Source organism: Saimiri boliviensis, chromosome 3 (assembly GCF_048565385.1).
Source record: "Saimiri boliviensis isolate mSaiBol1 chromosome 3, mSaiBol1.pri, whole genome shotgun sequence".
NCBI lineage: Eukaryota > Metazoa > Chordata > Mammalia > Primates > Cebidae > Saimiri > Saimiri boliviensis.
The window spans coordinates 38654105-38663074 of NC_133451.1; the positions used below are offsets into that span (position 1 = coordinate 38654105).

General features: G+C 46.9%; 1 pseudogene; it reads left to right on the forward strand.

Annotated features, from left to right (window-relative positions):
• The first annotated feature begins 2988 nt into the window (after positions 1-2988).
• LOC101032379 (MORF4 family-associated protein 1-like) lies at positions 2989-3951 on the forward strand (annotated as a pseudogene).
• The last annotated feature ends 5019 nt before the right edge of the window (positions 3952-8970 follow it).

Consider the following 8970-nt stretch of genomic DNA (forward strand, 5'->3'; position numbering starts at 1 on the left):
CCGAAAAGGAAGTTGAAAAAAGGATACAATAATATGAAACTGACCACTATCATAGTTTAAAATGATATTTGACTGTTTATTCAAATTATTCTTGATGGATACCCATTGGTCTATTTTTTTTCCCACATCCTTTAAGTCAGCTTAAAAATAGTAAAGGTACTGCAGCTCACTGACTTGTTTTTGAGATATTACATGAGGGAGCAGTCATTGAGAATCTGACACTCCACGGTTGCTGATTTGCTAGAACTCTGCCAAAAAGTCAGTGCTTCGTTCTTGGGCATTTACAGTACTAGGCAGAATCCATTTTAAATTGTCCTCATCCAAACTGTTAAGTAGACCAAAAGTAGCTCTCTTTTTAGCGTCTCCCTATCAATTTTGATATTTCTTATGTGTTATGTTTAAATAACTAAAAAGCAATGATTTTATTTTTCATTCTCTGCAGTAACTTGCTTATTATTAAACAGACTTCTGTATATGTACATAGATTTTATTATTTGTTTTTTACATTATTTTATTATTTGTTGAGGTGAAGTCTCACTGTCACCAAGGCTGGAGTACGGTGCTGTGATCTCGGTTCACTACAGCTTCGGCATTGCAGGCTCAAGCAATTCTTGTGCCTCAGCCTCCCAAGTAGCTGGAGCTGGGACTACAGATGTGCCACCATACCTGGCTTTTGTTGTTGTTGTTGTTGTTGTTGTTGTTGTTGTTGTTGTTTTGAGACGGAGTTTCGCTCTTGTTACCCAGGCTGGAGTGCAATGGCACGATCTCGGCTCACCACAACCTCCGCCTCCTGGGTTCAGGCAATTCTCCTGCCTCAGCTTCCTGAGTAGCTGGGATTACAGGCACGTGCCACCATGCCCAGCTAATGTTTTGTATTTTTAGTAGAGACGGGGTTTCACCATGTTGACCAGGATGGTCTCGATCTCTTGACCTCGTGATCCACCCGCCTCGGCCTCCCAAAGTGCTGGGATTACAGGCTTGAGCCACCGCGCCCAGCCTGTTGTTTTTTTTTTGAGACAGAGTCTCCCTCTGTCGCCCAGGCTGGAGTGTGGCGGCATGATCTTGGCTCACTACAACCTCTGCCTTCCGGGTTCAAGCAATTCTCCTGCCTCAGCCTCCCAAATAGCTGGGATTATAGGCATCAACAACTATGTCTGGCTAATTTTTTAAATTTTTTTTTTTTTTTTTTTTTTTTTGAGACAGAGTTTCGCTCTTGTTACCCAGGCTGGAGTGCAATGGCGCGATCTCGGCTCACCGCAACCTCCGCCTCCTGGGTTCGGGTAATTCTCCTGCCTCAGCCTCCTGAGTAGCTGGGATTATAGGCACGCGCCACCATGCCCAGCTAATTTTTTGTATTTTTAGTAGAGACGGGGTTTCACCATGTTGACCGGGTTGGTCTCGATCTCTCGACCTTGTGATCCACCCGCCTCAGCCTCCCAAAGTGCTGGGATTACAGGCTTGAGCCACCGCGCCCGGCCAAATTTTTTTTTAATAGAGACAGGGTTTCACCATTTTGGTCGGGCTGATCTCGAACTCCTGACCTCATGTGATCCACCCATCTTAGCCTCCCAAAGTGCTGGGATTACAGTCATGAGCCACCACGCCTGGCCTAATTTTTGTATTTTTAATAGAGACAGGGTTTCGCCATGTTGGCCAGGCTGATCTTGAACTCCTGACCTCAGGTGATTCACCCACCTCAGCCTCCCAAAGTGCTGGAATTACTGGTATGAGTCACTGCACCGGGCCTCCACCTAGCTTTTTTTTTCTTTTTAATAAAGACAGGGTTTCACCATGTTGGTCAGGCTGGTCTTGAACTCCCGACCTCAGGTGATCCGCCTGCCTTGGCCTCCAAAGTGCTTGGATTATAGGCATGAGCCACCACGCCCGGCCACCACCTAGCTTTTCTTCCCCACTCAGTGCCCAAAACAATGCCTTATATTGTAGACCTCTTTAAATAATTGTTTCATAAATGAAGGCCTACCTTCCTAGTGGACCTTAATTTGTTTGAGGAGAGATAGATCAAAATAACAATAATAGGCCGGGCGCGGTGGCTCAAGCCTGTAATCCCAGCACTTTGGGAGGCCGAGGCGGGTGGATCACGAGGTCAAGAGATCGAGACCATCCTGGTCAACATGGTGAAACCTTGTCTCTACTAAAAATACAAAAAAAATTAGCTGGACATGGTGGCACGTGCCTGTAATCCCAGCTACTCAGGAGGCTGAGGCAGGAGAATTGCCTGAACCCAGGAGACGGAGGTTGCGCTGAGCCGAGATCGCGCCATTGCACTCCAGCCTGGGTAACAAGAGTGAAACTCCGTCTCAAAAAAACAAAAACAAACAAACAAAAAAAAAATAGATGTATATGAAAATAAAGTAGGGAAGAGAGGCCTCACATCTGTAATCCCAGCAGTTTGCTAGGGGGAGGTGAACAGATCATTTGAGGTCAGGAGTTCCAAAACAGCCTGGCTAACATGGTGAAACCCCATCTCTACTAAAAGTACCAAAAATTAGACCAGGCATGGTGGCTCAGTCCTGTAATCCCAGCACTTTGGGAGGCTGAGGCAGGCAGATCACCTGAAGTCAGGAGTTTGAGACCAGCCTGACCAACATGGTGAAAACCCATCTCTAGCAAAAATACAAAAATTAGCTGGGCACACTGGTGCATGCCTGTAATCCCAGCTACTCGGGAGGCTGAGGCAGGATAATTGCTTGAACCGGGGAGACTGAAGTTGCGGTGAACAGAGAGAAAGCACTACTGCACTCAGCCTGGGCGACAGAGTGAGACTCCATCCAAAAAAACAAAAACAAAAAGAAAAGAAAGTAGGGAAGAGAGAGTGCAGATCACATATAGCATTTTAGATCTCTGGGAGAAGTGTGGCTATCCTCTGATTGAGATGGGGAACTGGACTGTTTTAAGCAAAGAGGTGATTGATATATGTCCTGAGTTAGGCAACCTTGGTCAAATTGATTAATCCTTCTGTACCTCATTTTCTTTATCTAAAACAAGGATAATAGGCTTCTCCATTTTGTTGGCCGCTGGGCTGTGTCCATCCACGGCGATTCTTCCCACAGAGTTCTGAAGCGAAAGGCTTACAATTAAAAGGAATAAAACATGTAAAGATAATTCGGGAGTACCATGGACAAAGCGTGTGGGTCGCTTAGACTCCAGCAGTAACTCCTGATCTGCAGTCCCCAGGGGTGTCCGGTAAGGAGAACGTCACTAAGCGGTCTTAAAGAAGCGGCAGGAGGAGATGCGGCCCCTGGACATTGACGAGCTGGAAGCACCAGAGGAGGTGCAGATGCTGGAGCCCAAGGAGGATTTCGAGCAGTTCCTGCTCCCAGTCATTAACGAGATGCACAAGGACATCGCGTCTCATACGCAAGCACGGGCCCACGTACCTGCGGACCAGGAGCAAGCTGTGGGAGATGGACAATATGCTCATCCAGATCAAAAGGCAGGTGGAGGCCTCGGAGGAGAGAGCCTTCAACCAGGTGCAGCACCCCAGTGGTGAAGCCGACGAGAGAGTGTCGCGGAGTTGTGCGAGAAGGCGGAGGAGAAGGCCAAGGAGATCGCGAAGATGGCAGAGATGCTGGTCGAGCTCGTCTGGCGAATAGAGAGTTCACAGTTGAGGACTATAGTCAACTGGTAAGGATGAACTGACACATTGAGGAAACTGAAACAGCTTGTCATCTTCTCTGTTTTGTTTTTGTATGTTTTTTACCCCCATGTAATGGTCTCCCTTATGGTCAGTGATTGATAACCTCGATATAGGTTTACATCATCAAATATATTTGGTTCTGGAGGGATAGCTTTTGTGGGAGAAATACTGTTGTAAGAGAAACGGGGCTTAATCAAAAGTTGTTTTCGAGTTTACGTTTATTCTTGTTACTTTGCTGTGCTTTTGAAATGTTAGGCATGGCCTTGTATTTTGCTGTTACCTTTGTGACCTGATTGTTTTTTGGAACATGTCAAGACTTGGAGGCCGGGCGCGGTGGCTCAAGCCTGGGAGGCCGAGGCGGGTGGATCACAAGGTCAAGAGATCGAGACCATCCTGGTCAACATGGTGAAACCCCGTCTCTACTAAAATACAAAAAATTAGCTGGGCATGGTGGCATGTGCCTGTAATCCCAGCTACTCGGGAGGCTGAGGCAGGAGAATTGCCTGAACCCAGGAGGCGGAGGTTGCGGTGAGCCGAGATCGCGCCATTGCACTCCAGCCTGGGTAACAAGAGCGAAACTCCGCCTCAAAAAAAAAGACTTGGGATCAGAAACTTCCAACTTTAGAGGTGCAGTGGAAGGCACTGCACTACTTGGTTGAGCCTCCTGAAGAATGTATTAATAGACTGCTTTGCCTAAAACTGGGAAGACCAAGAAGGCAGTTGGAGATGGAAGTGGTCTTGTATATATTTTGGAACTTTCGTTCCTCTGTGAGACGAAAGAGGAGAGCTATGTTTTGTGGCACATTGTCTGATGTATATTGTGTAATCTGTCAGGTGAGTTGATTTAGACGGCATAGCTGACCTTGTATGACCAGGCAGTGAGTATGGACTATTGTAATACCCTCACACATTACAGGGGCTTCAGAGAATGGCACTGAAGAGATGGTCTACAAAGAGCCTTGAGAGACTGGAGAAAGGAAAAGACATTATCAGGGGCTGGAAAGTCTCTTCCAGTTCATCCGGGTAGTAGATCTGTCAGATTGCAGGTCAAAGTCAAACGCATAATAAGTGTTAATTTGCCTTGAAAAACAAAGACCTCAAAAGCCTTTTTTTTTTAATTTTTATTTTTTTAGATGGAATTTCGCTCTTGTTACCCAGCCTGGAGTGCAATGGCACAATCTCGGCTCACTGCAACCTCCGCCTCCTGGGTTCAGGCAATTCTCCTGCCTCAGCCTCCTGAGTAGCTGGGATTACAGGCACATGCCACCATGCCCAGCTAATTTTTTGTATTTTTAGTAGAGACGGGGTTTCACCATATTGACCAGGATGGTCTCGATCTCTCGACCTCGTGATCCACCCGCCTCGGCCTCCCAAAGTGCTGGGATTACAGGCTTGAGCCACTGCGCCTGGCAAAAGCCTTTTTTAAGAAATAAATTTGGCCGGGCGTGGTGGCTCAAGCCTGTAATCCCAGCACTTTGGGAGGCCGAGGCGGGTGGATCACGAGGTCGAGAGATCGAGACCATCCTGGTCAACATGGTGAAACCCCGTCCCTACTAAAAATACAAAAAAATCAGCTGGGTATGGTGGCGCGTGCCTGTAATCTCAGCTACTCAGGAGGCTGAGACGGAAGAATTGCCTGAACCCAGGAGGCGGAGGATGCGGTGAGCCGAGATCGCACCATTGCACTCCAGCCTGGGTAACAAGAGCGAAACTCTGTCTCAAAAAAACAAAACAAAACAAACAAACAAAAAAAACAAGGATAATAATAGTATCTACTGTAGATGATTATTATGAGAAATAAGGCCAGGCGTGGTGGCTCACGCCTATAATCCAAGCACTTTGGAGGCCAAGGTGGGCAGATCACCTGAGGTTGGGAGTTCAAGACCAGCCTGACCAACATGATGAAACCCTGTCTTGTTAAAAAAACAAAAGAGAGAGAGAGAGAGAAATAAATAAATCAGTTAAATTTTTTTTTTCTTTGAGACGAAATCTCACTCTGTTGCCCAGGCTGCAGTGCAGTGATGCAATCTCGGCTCACTGTAGCCTCTGCCTCCCAGGTTCAAACGATTCTCCTGCCTCAGCCTCCTGAGTAGCTGGGATTACAGGTATGTGCCACCATGCCCAGCTATTTTTTTATTTTGATTTATTTTTTCTTTTCTTTTCTTTTCTTTTCTTTTTTTTTTTTTTTTTTGAGACGGAGTTTTGCTCTTGTTACCCAGGCTGGAGTGCAATGGCGCAATCTCAGCTCACCGAAACCTCCGCCTCCTGGGCTCAGGCAATTCTCCTGCCTCAGCCTCCTAAGTAGCTGGGATTACAGGCACGTGCCACCACGCCCAGCTAGTTTTTTGTATTTTTAGTAGAGACGGGGTTTCACTATGTTGACCAGGATGGTCTCGATCTTTCGACCTCATGATCCACCCGCCTCGGCCTCCCAAAGTGCTGGGATTACAGGCTTGAGCCACCGCGCCCGGCCTTCTTTTCTTTTCTTTTCTTTTTTAAGGCAGAGTCTTGCTCTGTTGCCCAGGCTGAAGTGCAGGGGCACAATCTCGGCTCACTGCAACCTCGGCCTCCTGGGTTCAAGCAATTCTCCTGCCTCAGTTTTCTGAGTCACTGGGATTACAGGTGCCCACCACCCCACCCTGCTAATTTTTGTATTTTTAGTAGAGATGGGGTTTCACCATGTTGGTCAGGCTGTTTGTTCTCAAACTCCTGACCTTGTGATCCACCCCCACCCGGCCTCCCAGAGTGCTGGGATTATGGTGTGAGCCACCGTGCCTGGCAGATATTTTTGTATTTTTAGTAGAGACTGTTTCACCATGTTGGCCAAGCTGGTCTTGAACTCTCGACCTCAGGTGATCTGCCCACCTTGGTGTCCCAAAGTGCTGGGATTACAGGTGTGAGCCACCGTGCCCGGCTGTAAGTTAATATTTGTAAAGTGCCTAGAATAGTAACTGGCATATACTAAGCTCTACATAAATTTTTTTTTTCATAAACTAAAAGAATCATACTAGCTGCTAGGTTGAAAATAGCAGTAGATATGCAAATGTGGAAGAAAGGTAGCCAGGTATAAGACAACTATAAAAATCCCAAGGAGAAATGGTAACAAGAACCATTTCTTAGGATAATAGCTAATAGAGGTCATGGCAGTAGAGGTGGTGAAAAGTAACAGAAGAAAAAAAGAAGAGACAAGAAATCAGGAATGACTCTGAAAGTTTTGGGCCTGAGTAACTAGAACCACTAACCAAGATAGTGAGGACTGTGTGTGGATCAGATTTAGGGGCTAAAAGAAAGACATCCATGCTATCATACAAATTAATTAAACAGTCACTGAGCTCCTATACTGAATAAGACATTGAACTAGGGAATGAGAGAATATGTAAAAAGACCAGGCACAGTGGCTCACACCTGTGATCCCAGCACTTTGGGAGGCCAAGGCAGGCAGATCACGAGGTCAGGAATTTGAGATCAGCGTGATCAATATGGTGAAACCACGGATCTACTGAAAATACAAAAATTAGCCAGGTGTGGTGGCGCACACCTGTAATCCCAGCTACTCAGGAGACTGAGGAAAGAGAATCGCTTGAACTCAGTAGGTGGAGGTTGCAGTGAGCCAAGATTGCATCATTGCCCTCCAGCCTGGGCGACAAAGAGTCCACGTCAAAAAAAAGAGAGAGAAAAAAAAGAATGGAAGTAAATAATGCAAAATTTAAAGGACTAAAGTCAAGGAAGTTATTTCGTTTTGTTTTATTTATTTATTTATTTATTTTTTTGAGACGGAGTTTCGCTCTTGTTACCCAGGCTGGAGTGCGATGGCGCGATCTCGGCTCACCACAACCTCCACCTCCTGGATTCAGGCAATTCTCCTGCCTCAGCCTCCCGAGTAGCTGGGATTACAGGCACGCGCCACCACGCCCAGCTAATTTTTTTTGTATTTTTAGTAGAGACGGGGTTTCACCATGTTGACCAGGATGGTCTCGATCTCCTGACCTCATGATCCACCCGCCTCAGCCTCCCAAAGTGCTGGGATTACAGGCGTGAGCCACCGTGCCCGGCTGTTTTATGTTGTTTTTTTGAGACAGTATTTCCCTCTCACCCAGGCTGGAATGCAGTGGCGTGATCTGGGCTCACCACAGCTTGGACCTCCAGGACTCAAGCAGTCCTCCCACATCAGCCTTTGGAGTAGCTGGTACTACAGGTACTCACCAGGATACCTGGCTTATTTTTGTATTTTTTGTAGAGGTGGGGTCTCACTACGTAGCTCAGGCTAGTCTCAAACTCCTGAGCTCAGGTGATCTGCCTTCCCAGCCTCCCAAGGTAATGGAATTACAGTCATGAGCCACTGCTCCCTCCTGGCCCCTGTTTTTGCTCTATTTGAGGAAGGGTCTCACTCTGCCCAGGCTGGAGTGCAGTGGCACAATCAGGGCTCACTGCAGCCTTGATCTCCTTCCTGGGCTCAAGTGATCCTCCTGTCTCAGCATCCCAAAGTGCTGGCATTACAGGTGTGAGCCACCAAGCCCATCCAAGAGAAACATTTTCTATTATTTATGGCCAGTCAAATGTCATTATGGCATGGTGGCTCATGCCTGTAATCCCAGAACTTTGGGAGGCCGAGGCAGGCAGATCACGAGGTCAGGAGTTTGACACCAGCCTGGACAATATGGTGAAACCCCATCTCTACTAAAATACAAAAATTAGCCAGGCATGGTGGTGGGTTCCTATAGTCCCAGCTATTCGGGAGGCTGAGGCAGAAGAATCACTTGAACCCGGGAAGTGGAAGTTGCAGTGAGCTGAGATCGTGCCACTGCATTCCAGCCTGGGCCACAGAGTGAGACTTTGTCTCAGGAAAAAAAAAAAAAAAGCCATTATGTAATACTATATATTGCATATAATACTAGCAGATTGTTAAGAACTTGAACTTAACAAGTTTAACTGGAAATGCAACCAAATTAGAACCGGTAGCCAACAGTATTTGACTTTTCTGAGAGATGTGCCAAGGATTTGCGCAACTTTTGCCTTATAAAGTTTTCCAAGTGAGGAGTGGGGATTAAAAAAAAAAGTTTTCTTCAAGCCTGTAATCCCAGCACTTTGGGAGGCCGAGGTGGGTGGATCACGAGGTCAAGAGATCGAGACCATCCTGGTCAACATGGTGAAACCCTGTCTTTACTAGAAACACAAAAATTAGCTGGGCGTGGTGGCGCGCACCTGTAGTCACAGCTACTCGGGAGGCTGAAGCAGGAGAATTGCTTGAACCCAGGAGGTGGAGGTTGTGGTGAGCCGAGATTTCGCCGTTGCACTCCAGCGTGGGTAACAAG